Raw genomic sequence first — 20122 nt, forward strand, 5'->3', positions numbered from 1 at the left:
TTTTCTTTCGCTACTAGTAAACCACTTCTGTCTACTTTTCATTCACTCTGGATAGACTTCGTTGCCTGTCCCTTCACACCAGTAACATAGAACCCGTTATTCTTCTGACTCATCCACCTTAGTCGGGGATATGTACTGAGCCAGGATTTCACCAGCGAACTATTTTACTTACCAGACAAGCCTCGGAGACCCTACTACTCCTTCCGTATGCGACCCTTACTAGGTGATATCGCAATGAAAGTTTTATAAAGGACTCGTAGCTATCATTCACTCTAAAACAAAAGGACCTAATTAGTGCTTCCAGTTACTCCTTTAACCCTGCACTAATGCCTCGAACTTAGTGACTTCAACAGCTAACCGGATTCTACTCACCGTTAGCTAAAATACTTCCCCGGGGATTCAGACTACACTGAACACTTACAAACAATTCTGGGTTAATTCAACATGCAATATTTATAGCAGCAATGCAAAATCATGCACATTTACATATAAATCCTTAAAACACTTCAAAATTTTGAAATAATACAGTAGAAAATCAGCAGCACACTTAATCTTCACGGTTTGTTTATGACCTATCCTGTCTACCTAATCTAACTAGTCCAAACCATCCTCTGGCTGCCAGAAATTACTGCTAGAGCGCACAGTTCCCCCAGGTCACCCGAGTTACCAATTCCTTTACACGCACTGGGCCCTTGGCGTGCAAAAAACCTTTTATTACCACACTAATTTGTTTGGGTGAACTGGGTGAGGATTTCTCCTCCTGCACGCTGCTAAGAGTAATCAAGTTTGGATTTACCTCTGCTTACCATGTACCCGACTTACCACAGGCACAACTCTTACGACGGACCTAGAGCTATCAGGGAAAATAGTAGACAGGCCTAACATCAGGTACTCTTTATAATCAGAAAAATACTTTTCCACAATTCTGTAAAATGACCACAGACACCTGATGAAGTTTAAAACTTTATATAAGAATTCAAAGAGAAGATGCCAAGATAATAAGCGATACACAAAATAATATATCAAACATTAAAATCAACACCAGTAGGTAACTTTGCATCAAAATTATGACCATTAGGATATATGGGAAGACTAAAGGTAGAAGTTTTTTTGAACAAAACTAGTCACTGCAATTCTATACTAGAACATAGGAATGGGGATGAGACCTAGAACATATACTTAACCTAAGTGTTTAAGCTATTCTTGCTAAGTTCACTGCAATCCACTAAAGGAAAGGGAAGAACGGGAACATGCTATTACTTTATAAAATCAATGAATTTCTAAAGGAGAGGGGGAGAGAAGGAACCAACTAAAATTCAGACACATATATTTGCAGTGGCAATAGAGCAATATCACAGGTAAGAATGCTTTAACAGAACAGACAAAAGGGGAGAGAGAAAGAGAGAGAGAGAGATAGAGATACGCAAACCCACAATCAATAATTACCTAGTTCAGATTGAAGACCAACCCTGGCCACGGGTCAGTTGGGAAGACGGGGACAGGGACCCTCAGAAAAGGAATGCCAGAATGCGAGCAGGTACAGCTCACGGACAGTAGAGACAGGATACCCCTCAGGTTCAGGTCAAGGACTGGGCCTCCCAGGGTACGACCAACACCCACAGCTTCGGACAGCAACGCCTGCGTTACCCCCTTCTGCAAGTAATCCGCCAGAAACCCCGATTGGATTTTCGAATTCCCCAGCAAAGTGCTTCGCCAGCACTTAGGATTTTCCACCCCTTAGGAGATTGTGGAAAGTATGGACAAAGTGCTCCGCAGCACTTTCAGAATGAGCACCTATTGAGATCGTAGGGTCAGTGACAGGTCTGCTACTCGGACAAGTCGGACAATTTTCCTAAGCTAAACTAGGGCAATTATACTGTTTTGGGGACCCTTAGACCACCCACTAATGTTGCAAGTGACAGTTTCCCACATTGTGATTGGTCAGGAGAGGTGGTGCGGTCATTACCACCTCCTAGAATTCAACGTTCCCATCATAATTATTCAATTTTGCACACCCGCCCCCCTGGTTCACGTTCCCAGGCATAGGAATACAGAAGACAATGCAAGAGTCCAGCATATAGCAACAGTGTATGACAATTCAAGGTGTAATCTTGCATCTTCGGGATGGGTTCCCAGGCGCATCGGGCTCCAGGAGCCAGCTGGCTAGTTTTAGCTTCTGCGCAGTTAGGACTCTCCCTGGTCAGCTGACAGGGTTCAGAGGAGCCTCAGCATGGCGTCGCTCATGTATGCCCCAGCCCACAAAGACGCGGTACATGAAAAGTAAGCGAAAACAAATTAAAATCATACATAAAAATGATCGCACTGTATACCATGATAAAATCTAACCAACCCTTACTTTATAATGACTATAGCATTATGGATTAGTGCGAAAAGACAGATAGGCTAAAGCAGCAGTAGCAAGCAGAGAGCGTGGTGAGAGACAAGCGGCCATATTTTGCATCAGTGCGCATGAGCACAGAATCCCTCCAGAATGCGAGTGCGTCACATCACATGGGTATGACCGACGCATGCGCAGACTGTATCTCAGCGAAGCAGCCATTTTAAGTGCAAGCTTCGTTTTAGTACGGAAAAACAAACAAGCAAGCATCCTGGGGACACCCGCGTGTTGGGAAAACACTTTATAAATGACGAATAATGAGGTTAATATTATTATGCAGTTTAGACAAGGGTTTTGCATACGAGCAATGCGCTTTTCGTGCAAATCCTTGCTCCATCAGTCCCAGTTGTACTAAGGGTCAGTAAGTTAAGTGTCTATCTGGGACTGCAGCACTTATTGTATCACCACAGGTATGATCTAGCAAAGCATGACTCACAGCCCCCCCCCCCCCCCACCCCACTGCTGTCTGGCCCAGCGGTCACCCTTCAGGCAGGCCTGTTGAGTTCTAAAGGCAGGATGCATTATATTAAAAATAAGAATGTGTTTTATTACCTGTCCTGACAGTAAAAAACCCACATTGTTGTTTTTAATGTGGAGAGGCAAGTCACCACATTGACAAGTATGGAGTTTCACAATGGTAACACAACAACTTCCAAACGTGACTCCAAAATATGGTACATCATGGTGTCAAACGAATCGTTGGATTAAACCTGATCTGTTCCCCAAGTTGAATGTAATGTAACTTTTGCACAACATGCAACTTTAGCATATTGTGCAAAAGTAGCCGTTTACTGTTGCACACAAGCTGCTGTCTTTGAGACGGCCTTCTGCCTTCCTAGGGAGAGGTGAAATGACTCTCAGGAAGAGGAACAAAGGACCTACAAAGGGAAAAGGTGTAACTTCCTCCTCTCAGGATGGCCAGCGTGTGTGTGAGCCCAAAAGGGGAGTTTCAAAGGGGAAGACGCAATTGAAGAGCAAATGGTAGTCACACATGGATGGGACTGCTCTTTTGTTTTAGCAGACAGGCTGGCATCTCGGGCAGAGTGGGAAAAGCCATTGCCACACCTTTTTTTCAAGAGGAGTGTAACCCCAAGTAGCCACATCTCTGGGTTGGGATAATGAGCTCCACACACAATAGAATGGTTCTGCTATGTTGGTAGTGGACAGAAGAATGTATTCTGGCTTAGCAAGATGCCACACTGTGCAGAAATTCATCATCAGATGGGAGAGGACCAGGTGGCCCATTGGCTAGTTAGTTGCTATATCCCCTTAGGCACTTAGCTAGCCTAAAAGTTACACTCCTGGCACCCACACCTCAGATCAAGTCTGTAGTAGAGAGTGGAATAAAGAAGGACCGCTCTGCTGTTCCATGCACCCAGCAAAGTAAGGCTTCACCAAAGAATGAAGAGCACCTGATGCACCGTGGACCAGAAAAGAAACTACTCTGCCTGAGGTGCCCCACATGTGGAAAAGTTGCCCAAGATCCCCATACAGAAAAGGTGACTCCAAGAGTCAGTTGGCTTATTACCTGTTACAGCCACAGGGAGATACAATCTGAGAAGCCTGCCCCCTAGACAGCCCAGCGCCGAGATGTCTGACCACCACTGAATAGCAAGGTGTAGTCCGGGAGACTGAGTCCTAACCCTCATACGTTGTACATGAGTCTGCTGGAGCCAGGAACATCACCAGAGTGTAGTTTGGTCACCCAACACCAAAGTTACCGCAAGTTAAATTGAATCACTGGTTTTGCTGTAACTGGAGACTAGTAGACCAGTGGCAATTGATTTTGTGCTAGACTTCACCTGGACTCCATGGGATATCGAACCCAGAGGACAACGTCGCCCTGTGTGCATGGACCAAGGGTTGGCCACAGAAAGACCCACATCACTGACTCAGCATCCTTAGCATCCTTGGGCATCTTCATTATTTTGTATCCCTTTCATCAGGACCACTTCATTGACTTCAATAGTGGTTCACCCATTGGACCAGGAACTGGACCGAAGACTGCTTAAACAGAGAGGAAACTGTTCAACTGAACCTAAATGGTCCCTGTGACTTGCTCCCTATCAGAGTTTGTCCCCTCAAGAGTTCCCATATAGCTATTTGCAAGTTACTCATTGTGGCTAACCCTAAACCACGAATCGCAGTAGATTGCAAAGATTGAATGCATGTGGTGAAAAGCAGGGATTTTTTATTTTTTGAAAAACTCATATTTCTGGAAACCTCTGGTGGATTTTGTCATTGGAGTGTCTATTTAAAGATAAAATTACAAATTGTTTTTAAAAATTGGTGTCAGATTTTGATTGTGCTTGCTTTTCTTCGTAGACAACTGTTTTGGTGCTCCTTAATGATTTACACTCGTTCCTTTGATAAAAACTGACTGCTCTGAGGCACAGCTACCCAGGACTGAGGTAACATTTTACAAACAAACCTGGCTGGACCTGATACAGAACTGTGCCTTTATTACACAGTGAGGCACTAAAACTACATCATATAATAAACTACTTTTCACACACACTGGGTGTGAATGAAGGATGGGGCATACCAAATGGATTGATGTGATGTGTGATGTGATGTGAAAGGTTCTTGTAGAGCGCGACTAACACCTGAAGGTTTCTTGGCGCTCGTGTGGAGAGAACGGAAAAGAAAGGGGATAGGGGGCTAATTGTAGGCTTCAGTAAACAAAAAGGTTTTAAGGAGAGATCTGAACCTGGTGTAGGGGGAAGGTAACCTTAGAGAGAGGGGGAGGGCATTCCAGAAGGAAGGAGCTAGGAAAGAAAACCTGAGGCCACCGTGTTTCTTCCTCTTGAATCTGGGGACTGTCAGTAAGGCCAGCTGAGACGAACGAAGGCTACGAGAAGGAACATAGGGGTGAAGAAGGGAAGAGATAAATGAGGGGCCTCCGCCTGCAAGGGATTTGAAAATTATGCAGCCTAGTTTAAACTTGCAGCGTGCAGTGACCGGAAGCCAATGTAAACTTTTTAAGAGGGGACAGACATGTTGATGTCTGGGTTGGTGGAAAATGAGGCGGGCGGCCTGGTTTTGGATCAGCTGCAGTCTCTTGGCTTGGTAGTCAGGGATGCCTACATAGAGCGCGTTTGCGTAGTCAATTCGTGAAATGACTAGCGCATGCAAAGCCAGAGTGAGGGCCTCGGTGGTGAGGAGGCAAGAGATTTTAAGGATCTTCCTGAGCTGGAAATGACTGGAAGACACTACCGCACTGATCTGGGACTTCATTGAGAGGTCACTGCTGATAATGACCCCCAGGCTTTTTGCTGAGTTGACTGGGCGAGGGGGTCTGCCCAGTCTTGTCGGCCAGAAGGAAGGTTGCCAAGGGTTAGAGGATCCCCCGACAAGAACCAGCTCGGTCTTGTCGGGGTTGAGCTTGAGATGGTTTGAGCTCATCCAATCACTGATGAAACAGAGGGTGGTTTGGAAAGTGGAAATTGACTGATCCGAGGGGTCGATGGTAAAGACCAGTTGGATGTGAAAGTAAAACAGGCCCACATGAGAGAGGAGGGGCAGGTTCAAACAATGTAAGATTGGGAAAGCACCTTGGGGTCATGTGCACCCTTGTGGAGTGGAGTCAATGATTACTGGGTGGACACAGTTACAGGAAGCTTGTCAGAACCTCTTTCAGAGGGCCACAGGGCAAGCAGGAGCAACGGGCCCAATTGTGCTGGCTCAGGATTTTTACTTGTGATGTCCCAGGTCCTTACTATGGATCCTGAGTGACTGCACCAAGTACCCCTTCAGCACTTGCCCCTCACTAGTACCCTGGGTCGAGCAGTCCAAGGCCTCTAAAACAGAGGTAGCTGCAGGGGGTGTGTGTGGGGGGGGGGGGGGTGAGCACAGACTCACAGCTCAAAATACCTTCAATAGCAGAAATAAATAATTGTCCAGTCAAATACCTGCTTTTATGAAAAAAGAAGCATTTATATATGAACACAAAGTAAAATACGGCATACACAACCAATATACAGAGTCCCCTGAGATCAGGGCTCCTGTGTTCGATAGACTGGTCCCTAAGGCCCACTCCCCTCTCACTAATGGTAGTGGTTATTTCCCATTTACCAAAGCCGACATTAAGGTTAAGACCCACTGGTAGTCTGAGTATCAGAAGTACCACCCTGACTCTTCCAATGTCAGAATTGTTTCAGCGCCCAAAGCGCCATGCGGAACAACAAGTTCACCTGGGGCCTTCCAGCCCTGCAAACCGTCTTACCCGCTTTTGCATGGGTTGTGTGACCGGAGTTCCTGGAAGCATTTTACTCTCAGACACCGGGGGTCTGCAGGGACTGCTGACAGTGAGTAGCACTCGCAGCTTTTCAGGGGTAGCGGTTGGGCACCCACAGCGTTTCCTCTGGTGAGACGGTAAGTTCCTCTGATCCTTCTCACAGACGGGGGAGCGATCACTCGGGTTCCAATCCTCAGTGGGTAACCTACAGTCTTCAATGTATTGTACCATTCACAGGAACACATATGCATAGCACACACATGCAACAACACTTGTGCTGCACAGCGCTACATACTAACTTGATGTAGGTCGAGGGTGAGTTAAGCACACAGCAGGTGAACCTTACATAAGTTAGTCTGTAGCCCTCACTCCAAGACACAGGTAAAAAAGGCCTGTTCACTCAGACTGATCACTTAACAGTATGCTGCCACTACTGTGTTTGTGCTACTTAACTCCTGGCAAAGGCAGTAGCCTTTCACCTCTTGAGGGTAGCACTTTGGGTGCCCCTCTTGGTCCAACATGACCACAGCCCATGAGGCAGGCCTAGGTCATGGTGTACAAGCATGATCCATGTTCGCCCCTGGACAACAAAAATCAGCAGCAGGGATCCAGAGATTGTTGCAGCTGGGGAACTCAGGGTCGGGGTACACGTCTGTCACCATGAGAGGGACTTTTACATTCCAGCAGGTGCAATTAGGGAGCATGCCGGCATGTGACATGGCTAACATGTGGTAGCTGTGTCGAATAACAGTATATGTGCATGGGAAATTCATATTTTCCCAGGGTAGTGAAGGCCCATTTCCTACCCTGGTACAAGAAAGTGTGTTGATTTGAATCAGGTTTGGTGGCACGAGGTGCTTTTGTATTATGTTCATCAAGCAAGTGGAAAGAATGAGTTCAGCCTAGGCAGAGATTTAGCAGTAAAGATCTTCAGAGAATGTTTTACTAGAGTAATACTAGACAAGTCTTGGTCCAGGGTGGGCAGGCTAGATGAAAAGTTTGGGAATTTTTGAAGATTGTTTGAGACATCGTTTGAATGAGGTTAAAGAGGTGAGGAGGATGAGCGAGTGGAGGTTCCAGTAGAGGGTGGAGGTGTGAGAATAACCCAAAGTTGATGGCGGATTGCAGACAGAGGATATTTTAGACAATGAGGAATGAATATTTGAGTATGTAAGTGTGCGACTCAGCTGTATGGAAGGAGTGAGATGGTCATTATCACATACAGAGGTGGTCAGATGTCTGTGAATGGCTTTAAATGTCTTTAATTTTATTTCATTTCATTAGCAATGTTTCATTTAGCATGGAGTATACCCATGAATGGTGATAGAATGCTTTACAAACAGAAATCAAGCATCATGTTTTACAAGGAGATAAACATAGTTGTATAAACATATATTCAGTGATCATTGAGGTATAATGGGGAGGATGTGACCTAACAGTATGAAGAATTACATCAGTAGAATCAGATTTAACAATCTAAGTTGAGAATAGAAAGTATTGAGTGACAGCATGTGATTGCTTGATGGGATGTGTAGTGCAGTTTAGAAATGTATTGTAGATTAATTTAAATTATGATATAAAAACTTAATACAAACTCAATATTAACACTAAATAAAATAAATAACATTAAATATAAAAACCCATACCTATCAGAACAATTGATCTTTACATACGTTTTCAATAATCATGGATACTGAAGCTAAAAACACTAGACAAAACAGAGAAGTCGTCAGTTTAGCTTAATTCAGTTTAAAATATCCCATAAATATGAAGAAAATACCCAACAATCAATCTTCACACAGTTTTAAAAATAATGAGAATTGTAGTTTTCACTAGATGGTTAATAACATTCCAAATAGTGTAAAATGTTTTATGAATTTATATTTTTGTGCATCATTAACAGAGTGCAATATGCATATACACACACAAGTTCACATAGACAGAGTGGTTTAATACAATTGCTTTGACATTTTTTTTCTATGATGTGTAGAAATGCATATTCTGATGTATTTTAGTTAGGCCACATTTCTGTGCAAAACACAATTTTAACTAAAATGGAAGCCGTTTTCTGTCACTCGTTCAGTACTTCTCCCCCTACGCAAATCCTCTCCCCACAAGCTTCACATAATACAGTTTAGCTGCCACGTATTAGACTATTCTTCATTGTTGTTACTGATCTGCTCATGGTGAATTTATCTAACTTGGATGTAACTAGCAACATATTATGTCTTTCACTCCTTCCATGAAATCTATTAATTCAAAGTGTGTGACACTGTAAATGTAACTTATTTGATTGAACATCTCTGAATGATATTAGCATAGAGGATGTCAAGTCAAAGAATTTATATAGCGCGCTACATACCCAGAGGGTCTCAAGGCGCTTGAGGAGGGGTGGGAAATTACTTGTCAAATATCCACGTTTTAAGTTGCTTTCTGAATGCTAGGTGGTTCTGGGTAAGGCGAAGGTAAGTGGGAAGTGAGTTCCAGGTTTTAGCTGCCAGGTAGGAGAAGGATCTGCCTCCCATGGTGGTTTTGTTGATGCGAGGTACCGTGGCGAGGGCTTGGTTGGATGATCGTAGCTGGCGGGAGGGGGTGTAGAAGGACAGTCGTGTGTTGAGGCATTCTGGTCCGATTTCGTAGAGTGATTTGTTTGCGTGGGTTAGGAGTCGGAAAGTGATCCTCTTATTGACGGGAAGCCAGTGGAGGTTTTTCAGGTGACCAGAGATATGTTCTTTGCGTGGGATGTCTAATATGAGCCTGGCTGAGGCGTTCTGGATTCGTTGGAGTTTTTTCATGAGTTTAGCGGTAGTACCGGCGTAGAGGGTGGTAGAGGATGCTGAATAATTATTCAAGAAAATTGGATTGTGCATAGTTGTTAAGATATCAACATTCATCATTTTTATGTGCTCTGATTTGCTGAAGAAATTATACATTAGCTCACACCATGATAATTCTGCAAAAGTTCCTATTTCCTTTACAAGAATTGTGCATAAAATAACCTAGATTTTGGGGGTGAGCCAGAACATTTCCAAAAGACTTAGATGTTGGTAGGAATGCTGCCCGTTTCGTCCGGATTTTGCTGCCCATTGAGCCTTAGAATATTATTTGAATTTTACATACCGTGTATAACTCTGCCTTTGAAACCCTTCATGGCATTAACTCTGTACCCACTTTCAAATTTTGTAATAAAACCCTTTAACTTTTCATTGATCTAGAACTCAGTTATTGATAGGACCCAAGTTATTCTTAAATTGTAGTTATTTAATGAAATTGTATTTATTAATTCTGATGCTTAGGGGGGTGCCTTAATGCAGGGACACATTGGCTCATAGAACTGAGATTTAACGCCATATTTGATCCATATAAATGTGGGAGATATGATCAAGGTACTTTTTGGGCTGTCTTGATGTTTTCGTACAGTGTTTTGCTCCCACAATAGTACTCAAAAATCTTAATTAAAGTATGTTACATTAAAAAGCCTGTCCTCACAAAAAGTAAGTTGATGAATGCAGCCTTAACAAATGATCTTGTAATTTAGATAACAATACATCCACAACTTTGGTTAGACTACCAAAAATTGCCAAGATCTCCTTGCGACACAGAATTGAATTCCTTGCATAATGGTCGAGCCTCCTATTTGCTTTTTATAAAAAAAAAGACACCAATACTTTCATTTGTTTACATTTTAATTTAGGGCAAATACAAATGAAATGGGAAATGGGTTCCACTTTCACACTACAATCGAAGACAGCAATTCCGACTATGTTTTTTTTCCTCTATCCAAGCAAATCTATCATCTTCTACTGAGAGTAGGAACAGTTGTAACCTCATAAATGTATGTCGCAGGATTTTATTAACCTGGTTAGTTAAGCTTGTTTCCAATGTAGAATGTGCTCATTTTAAACTACTAAATGTATACAAGTCTAGTCGTTAAGAAAACTCTCTATTTTTCTCCTTAGTTGGAGTTTTAAAGTGAGCATAAGGGATCAAATCTTCTCAGACTTAATTAATACCTAATTGCTCAGTAATTAGTTTTAAGTATTTAGACCATGGAAAACATGCCCCAATAAAGTTGCTGTTAGTTCTAAACACAGGGGCGTAGCTTGGTTAGTAAGATTGACGGGGTGTAAGCGTCAGATTTCCCAATAGTCACGCTGGCATAGCTTGTTAAAATATGTTATGCGAAGCAGGACACTAGGGGGTTGAAGAAGCAGTGGAAAGAGAGAGAGAAATGTGTATTGTCAGGGGTACTTAAACACAATAGTTTTCAAACTAACCAAGTTTTAAGGCATAGATGAGTGAGAGAGAATGTGTTTGTGTGTTTTTGTCAGTGTGGGCATGCACAAACCCAGAGCGAAATCCAACAGACACCTCACCATACCTGACTGAAAGCACATGTACCAAACTATTTGCTATACATTTTTTAGAGGGGTGTAACACCTCAAACACCCCCCCACCCAAAGCTACGCCCCTGTCGAACCACAGCATGACTTCAATGAGCCTTAGCTAGCTTTGTGTAATCGAAAACAGTAACATAATATATATATAGCAGTCAGTATACACGTCATTTTTGTCGGTAATTAGTCAAAATATCGAGTTTTAAATTTTGACGACATAATATCGAGTTAAAAATTTAGAATAGACATAATATCGACTAGACATAATATAGACTACAAAAATATCGACTAGAAAAAATTAATATCGACTAGAATAGCAATAATATTGAATCAAAAATATAGAATGGACATAATATTGACTAGACAGAATATAGACAACAAAAATATCGAATTTAAGGTAAGTTAATATTAATATTTAATTTTTGTGTGATATAATTCTGTAGCGGGTTGTGGGTTTATAGGGGAATAGGGTGGGAAGTAATTTAATTATAATAAATTATATATGTTATTTTAGTTATTGGTATTTATTTAGAATTATTTGTTAATTAATTAAAAATTGGCAATTAATTAAAATATAATTGGTAATTAATTTGGATTAATTAATTGATAAATATGTTAATGTTATTAATTTTTTTTCTGTAGAGGGTTGTGGGTTTATAGGGGAATAGGGTGGGAAGTAATTTTATTATAATTAATTAAATATGTAATTTAATTTGTGGGTATTTATTTAGACGTAATTGATAATTAATTATTGATTGGCAATTAATTAAAATATAATTGGTAATTAAATTTAATTGAATAATTGATAAATATGTTAATTTTAGTAATTTATTATCTGTAGCGGGTTGTGGGTTTTTAGGGGAATAGGGTGGGAAGTAATTTCATTATAAATATTTAATTATGTTATTTTAATTATTGGTATTTATTTAGAATTAATTGTATATTTTGTAATTTATTGTAATTGATTAATTGATAAGTATGTTACTTTTATTAAATTAATTTCTGTAGTGGGTTGTGTGTTTTTAGGGGAATAGCTTGTAAAGTAATTTAATTGTAAGTAATTACATTTTTGAATAAAAAATTTATTAAGTTAATTTTTCAAAATACTTTTAAATTGTTGATTATTTTACTATTAAAAGGTAAATAATTCGTATTACTAGGTAATTTTTCTTATTAAATAATTTTTATTTGTATTTTAAATTGATTATTTAATATATTTAACACAATTGTGAAATATTTTAATTAATTTGTAATTGGTGTTACTATTTATATTATTTATATTTAAATAAGAAGTATTTACTTGCCCTACTATTGCACTCACTGTAGTTGGAATAGTAATTTTACCCCTACGCTATCCTTCTTTCCCTACTGTTGCACTCACTGGAGTTGGAATAGTAATTTTTACTGCTACACTATCCAACGCTTTCCCTACTGTTGCACTCACTGGAGTGGGAATAGTAATTTTTACCCCTACGCTATCCAACGCTTTCCCTACTGTTCCACTCTCTGGAGTGGGAATAGTAATTTGTACCCCTACGCTATCCAACGCTTACCCTACTGTTACACTCACTGGAGTTGGAATAGTAATTTAAACCCCACGCTATACAACGCTTTCCCTACTGTTGCACTCTCTGAAGTGGTAATACTAATTTTTACCCCTACCCTATCCAATGTTTTCCCTACTGGTGCACTCTCTGGAGTTGGAATAATAATTGTTATCCCTACGCTATCCAACGCTTACCCTACTGTTACACTCACTGGAATTGGAATAGTAATTTAAACCCCTACGCTATCCAACGCTTTCCCTACTGTTGCACTCACTGGAGTGGAAATAGTAATTTTTACCCCTACGCTATCCAACGCTTTCCCTACTGTTGCACTCTCTGGAGTGGTAATAGTAATTTTTACCCCTACGCTATCCAATGTTTTCCCTACTGTTGCACTCGCTGGAGTGGGAATAGTAATTTTTACCCCTATGCTATCCAACGCTTTCCCTACTTTTGCACTCTCTGTAAATGTATTGCGACTTACATAGCGCACGTATCACCCGAAGGCATCAAGGCGCTTGCCTTGGGAACCCGTCTTGGCTTTTTCCCTGTGAGATAACCCTTACTGGGCATCCCCAAGGTGAAAGCCAGGCATCCACAGCGGGTGGGCCGCCGTAGTGGAGATTAAGCAAGCTATTGCCCAGAGTTGCAGCGTGGGACCCCATGATTAGAGTAGGCACCGAGGCGAGAATTATTGAGTCCGTGGACATTTTTGGGCTCAGGACCCTGCCACGTCGGGAATTGAACCCTGGTCCTGGGCCAGACCTCTGCATCAGGGTCTGCCGCTCTAATCAGTGAGCCACACTCCTCCACTCTCTGGAGTGGGAATAGTAATTTTTACCTCTACGCTATCCAACGCTTTCCCTACTGTTGCACTCTCTGGAGTGAGAATAGTCATTTATCATCCTAAGCTATCCAACGTTTTCCCTACTGTTGCACTCTCTGGAGTTGGAATAGTAATTTTTACCCCTACGCTATCCAACGCTTTCCCTACTGTTGCACTCTCTGGAGTGGGAATAGTAATTTTAACACCTACGCTATCCAACACTTTACCTACTGTTGCACTCTCTTGAGTGGGAATAGTAATTTTTACCCCTACGCTTTCCAACGCTTTCCCTACAGTTGCACTCTCTGGAGTGGGAATAGTAATTTTTACCCCTACGCTATCCAACGCTTTCCCTACTGTTGCATTTGCCGGGGTGGGAATAGTAAATTTTTACCCCCATGCTATCCAATGCTTTCCCTACTGTTGCACTCACTGGAGTCGTTACAGTAAATTTAACCCTTTCGCTATCCTACGGTAAAAATATTGTATATGTTTTGTAAATAATATGTATATATATATATATATATATATATATATATATATATATATATATATATATATATATATATATATATATATATATATATATATATATATATATATATATATATATGTATTTAAAATATATATGTATTTTTAGTTACATTAATTATTTCTCAATTTCACGTTTATTTAAGTATTTTAAATATGTTTAAATTAATTTAATTTATTATTATAATACTTTTAATTTACTTTTAAGACATTTAAAAAATTCGATATTTTGACAGTCTATTTTTTACACTCGATATTTTGGAGTTGATATTTTTGTACTTACCTGTTTGAAGATAGGAAGTCGATATTTTTGCAGTCAATATTTTTACCTCGATATTTTGTCCTCTCGATATTTTGACTGTCGATGTTGTGTCAGTGATCCATTTTTGTCAGTCCAAACTCTAACCCCAGTTGACTTAAAAACATCACTCCAGGAGACAAAAAGTTTTCTTAAAAAAATTAGTCAAGGACTTTTCCATTTCCCGGCTTCTCTTCTCACCAAAGATCAGTACACCATACATCAATGTGGATACAAACTTGTCTTTAAGCACTGTGAGTGCGGTCATTTCTTCTGGGTTGAGGAAATTCAGATATATTTTCTGAGGCAAATGCTGCAAACAAGAGACTTTTAATTTCAGACCATTAAATTGTGTTTTTGGGGCTGCTTCTATCTTTCCACATGCCCAAATAGTTATAAGTATCTAGCTGTTCTAATGTTGCCTCACTAGACTCCAGCCCAAGAAGAGTTTTGTTGTACCGTAAAATAAAAATGTTGTTTCACCCAACACTACTACAGCCAACAACACTCTCCCAAATGCCATATGCCGCACTCAAATTAACCCAACATTCCACCATGATTTACCTCACATTCCCCCATGAAATCCTAACGCTACATACATACCATATAACATTACCATAATATTTAGGGGTCATTTACAACCGCTGTTCGCAGCCAGAACGTCACTTTTTGTGACATTTCGGTGTCACACAGGCCACGTAGAGACACGCTGCATGGCATTTCATGGTCTTGTAGATATGGTGGGAGGCAAGGCAGCACAGGTTGCTGCATTGCTCACACTACGATAAGGAGGTGTGTCATGGGTATTACAGTGGATGTTCCCATGTATCATCCATGGCATTTGACACATTCCCAGATATACAACAAGCTGTAAACCTGAGAATGCGCCAGAAGCCTAGTCTCCCCAGGGGTGGCATAGGGGAGGCACAACCAGGAGAAATAACATTATATGTATGCTGCATTCTTCAGTGCTCATCGAAAGAGGAAATTGCCTCCATTGATTACATTTGTGTAGGAGGGTGTCCCTTCCTGCACAAAAACAATCATCCCAACAATGCAGACTCCCTTGCACCATGGTGCAAGGGTGCTTGTGTTAGGGCATGGCAGACAATTGAGCGCCTGCATCGAGAAAGAGGGCAGGAATGCACTGTATCTGATAGATACTGCTAATTTCTGCCCTTTTCTTTCACTGTTGGACAGCGTGACTGGAAGGCTTGCAGCGCTGGCCTACAGCACAATATTGTAAATGAGGCCCTAAGTTATCAGCACTAGATAATGTGTGTGGGCTTGTGCATGTACGTATGTATATTTGTGAAGGTGTGTGTTTCCTGCTTATGGAACAGATTGCCTTCCATGCGTTCAGGGGCACTAGCCTCTCTTGAACTCTTCCCTTATCACCACTGGCCAATAAACTCCAGAGAACTATGCTATTCTATCATATGCGCACAGAAGCATTCATTTGGGAAGGATAAGTTGCTGCTAGTATGGGACAGGCTAAAAACAGAAAATGTGCTTGGAGTGACTTAGATAGAATGGTTGCGAAACACGGTTCTGGAGAGGGAAAAAGGGGGTAGGTTCCTCCAAGGCCCATTTAAATTTCAAAGTACATCAATTTGTGTTTTGTGGTTATTTCATATTTCATTCGTGCTCTCTGCATATTGACTCACTTGCATGAGAGCTGAAGTGAGAGCATTTTGTTGCTGTAAAGTATTATACCCTTTTTTTAGTTTCTTACGACAATGTAGTGAGGGTTAGAGTGTTTTGTGCCAAGAGTTTATTCTATACACCACCAATTGATGGGTGGCCATTTCTTCCCTTTATGATATTCTGAAAAGCCCATGTGCTGGTACCTGAATATAAATGCTTTTTAAAATTCTTTGCATTCTTTTTCAACTTGGCAGTCTCCCACTGTATTGTATAAAGATCCATTATGAATAGTTAAGACAGTTCTACAGTGTAGGAAAGTGCTTTTTCTGCATGGTTGCTCCCTAACGTTTTGCCAGATACCTGAAGCAATTTGACTGAGTGTGCCCTGGGTCCCTGCCAATCAGGTTCCCAGGGCCTGTGTTTGTTCCCTAACCTGCACCATTGTTTCCACAATTGGCACAACTCTGGCCTACCTGTAAGCCCGTTGTAACGGGCACCTATGGTACCAAGGGCATGGTAGCCAGGGAAAGGCCACTGCGGCTGCATTATGCCACCCTCAGAGATCTCTCACCACAAACATGCACCACTGCCATTGCAGGCTGCATGTTGTGGTGCAGCTAAAAGTGAAGCGTCAACATGGCACACATCCCTGTGTGCCACGCCTGCCGAGCACTGCATGAGACCTAGGTGAGTCACCCTTAAGGCAGGGTGCTGTATACCTCATGTGAAGACCAATCTGCATGAGCAGACAGCCCCCTATAATATCTAGGGCCATTCTTAGATATTATAACTGGTCATCACGAGTTTCCTAGCACCATAATGGCTTTACTGAATCCTGGGATGTTTGCTATCAAACATCTCAGAATAATAAACCTGCACTGATTCCAGTATCAGATGTATTATTCCATGCATTCAGGGGTCCCGGTAGGTTCCTGACTGGTGAAGACAAGCATGCCACCACAAGACAAGTTTCTGGAACTCTGAAGTTGGAGCCTTTACTCCCTGGGCCCAGAAACAATGCATTTCCTGGGTGAAAGTGTTCACACCTCCCCCAGGCCAGAAAGAGCTGTCTGTGGCAGGGGAGCTTCAAAGGTCTTTCCACCTTTGCAACGCGGCCCCCAGCCTCTCCTGCTATCAGGAGCAGTCCCCCTTCCTGCTTCACCCCCTTTTCGGCAGGAAGACAGGCAGGAAAAAACAGGACAGCCCAGAATGTTTGTGCATCTCTGCCAACCCCACCTCTCAGGTGGGAGAGGTGAATTGAAGCCCACTCTTCAGTGCTCACCATCTTGCAGACTGCAGGCACCCTCCAATCAGGGTCAGAGATTGTAAACACTCCCCCACATAGAGTAAGCACACTAAGGATGTAGTCAACCTAAGGACAGTAACCCATTGGCTACTACCTCAAGGTCCCTAAAAAATGGCCCCTACATATAGTGTTTGGGGGCAGCCCTGAACCCAGAACTCAGAATCGATGACCTAAGAAGACTGGAACCCAAAGACGATGCAGAAGTGAAGATATCAGGCCCAACTGACTTGGCCCAGCCCTAACGGCCTGCCTGTAGCTCCGAATCCCCCTGCAAAGAAAACAACTGCGCTAAAAAGGATCAGGAACCTCCAGACTTGGTGAGGACTGATCCCCTGCTTCAACAAAGACTCAAGACTCCCGAGGACAGTGGCTCTGTCCACAAGAGAAGATCAAGCCCCTGCAGACCCAAGAAAAGCTGCTCCAGGCGTTACCTTTGCACCCGCTGTCCATGGCCCATTTCCAGAAGGTCCACCAGTTCTGAAGTGTTTACCCAGCAGTCCTCACCTCCAAGGTCCAGTGTGGACACCTGCAGCCTCTTCACAACAACCCCCACGACCGAGACATTTCCGGTAAGGAGAAACCTGATGTCAAAAGACACCCCTGCATCCTCCGGCCCTACATCCTGGTGACCTGAACCATGAGTGCCCCCATGTCACCTGGCATCTCAAATTCCTCCCGTGGCTGTTGGTTCCATCGAAGAGACCTCCTGGTCTGAGCCTGCAGCCTGAAACCGGAACCAATGATCTACTTTGGGTAATATTGGTCACCTGACGCTGTGTGAGAACCCTCAACCCGGCTGCCCCTGTGTGCGCTGGTGGTGCGGTTTTGGTGCTGCCTTGGGACCCCCTTTGTAGTTACCTTAAGTGCTGAAGATTGTCCTCCAAGGTAGCTTTACCTTCCAGGGAGCAGGCTCCAACTGATGTGCCCTTATTCCCCATTGACTAGCAATGGCACCCCTGCACTTTGCACCCGGCCACCCTAGTGCCCTGGTGGTGCACATTGAGTGCAGAATTGAACCTTGGGGAACTTTGGTTCTACCCTACAAAACTCAGTTACAAATTGTTTACTTACCTGCAAACTTAACACTGCTTTTTGCTCCATAGGATTGCATGGTGGGTATTTCTCAGAAAAATGTTCTGTTGACCCTGTCTTGTACTCAACAAAGTAACTTAGTGTCTTCAAATGAGTTAACCTACTTACTGATGTACTGCAATGCCCAAACTGTGTTATTAGTTTGTAATGCCCTAAGCTCGAAAAGTAACTAGTAAGTAATCCAAAGTATCAAAAGTATTCTAAAGAGTTTACAACACATTTTCTTTACCACAAAGTAACTTTTGAGCTTCTACAAAAGCAGTACACACTGTATCATGGGAAGCATCATTGTATTAAAAGTATAGCTTAGCTGCTACTAAGTAAATCTTGGTTATTGTAATAAAAATAACAAAGTAACTACTTTTTCTACAAACAATTGGTCTGGATTCAGTCTTTGAGTGTGTGACATCATTTCTTGCCTGAGTCTGTACAACAAATGCTAAACACTACTCCAGGATAAGCCTGACTGCTCAACCACACTACCACAAAGGAGAGTAAGGTAATATCTACTTTAGCCTCTGCTATACCTCTATTGATCCACTGGAGTTTGTGCACTCTATACCCTATTTTGGTATAGTATATAAAGAGCCAGCTTCCTACATGCAGCACTTGAAGATATTTTTTTATATAACACCTATTTTAACCCTATTTGCCAAATTAGAAAAATACAGGATTTTCTATTCTCCCAATGTGTTACTGGCCTTGACATAAAAATACAGACCGAACAGGTAAATTACTTGCCAGGGGGCAACCTAGCAATTGATGATGAAGGATGAAACAGATGGAGTTTCTGGAAAGTCCGGTATGAGGTATTAACACTGGGAATTCCTTAATCATATTGCTGCCTCGCATGTCCAAGCCTTTTCCGCTTTCATAAATAACATACTTTTATAAATTCGCCCTATTTCTATGTGCATTTAAATATATTTCTCTTTTCTGCTTTTTTCTCAAACCCTACCATGTTCTGATAATTGCTACTAAGTCAGGCGCTTTAAATACACCACATCTTTTTAAAGTAATTCTTGGAGAGAAACTACAATCCCCATGTAAATCTGTATTGAAATCCTATTTCGTTGCTGGCCCAAAATAAATAGCAACATTCACCAGTTTTCCGCAATCTTTGTTATGAGAAAACCTGTCTCCTTCATAATTATAAATCATATTTTGTTTTTATTAATGTTACTAGTTCACACTGTTTTAAAAGCTCCGAATTAGGCATCCCAGCTCCTATAGAAGGTGAGAAATTGACCAAGTTAATGTTTGGCTTTATATGCTCTGAGGTGGTGGCACAGGAAAACTAGGTTCCATTGCTGGTGTGACGGGTCATTTGTCACTCCAGACGGGGTCCAGCAGATCCACCACGAAGGAAGGTATAAGAATTGTGCCTCTATTGATCATTTGTGAAAACAATATACTTGCATTCAGCAAGAGATGTTTTCAGCAGAAAGATAAATACAAAAGTTGGGACCTACAAGGACCGAGAGGGAGAAATTTGTTCAACGAGGTGCAGATGCTCATTTGGACAAATAGTGCATATGTTTTGGAAAGCAGACTCAGCCCAGGAATTTTCAGGGGGTGTGAAGAACTGGAATGCCGCAGTGTGTAACCATGGGGGCCCTAGTTAAGACCCTGCCTTTGAAGTTGTGTGTGCTGTCATTTGTGGGTTTATTGTCGGGTCACACAATTAGGAGGACAATTGGAGAACTCTTCATTTGGGTCCTCTCTCTGTCTAGTGAAGTAGGGGCTAGAGTATTTGGGTGAGATGGAAGTTGGGTAATTCCATATATTTTAATATTGAGGTGATTCTCAATGGCAGTTACCCCCAATCTGAGTTCAATATATT

Source organism: Lissotriton vulgaris, chromosome 5, assembly GCF_964263255.1.
Source record: "Lissotriton vulgaris chromosome 5, aLisVul1.2, whole genome shotgun sequence".
In the NCBI taxonomy this organism is placed as follows: Eukaryota; Metazoa; Chordata; class Amphibia; order Caudata; family Salamandridae; genus Lissotriton; species Lissotriton vulgaris.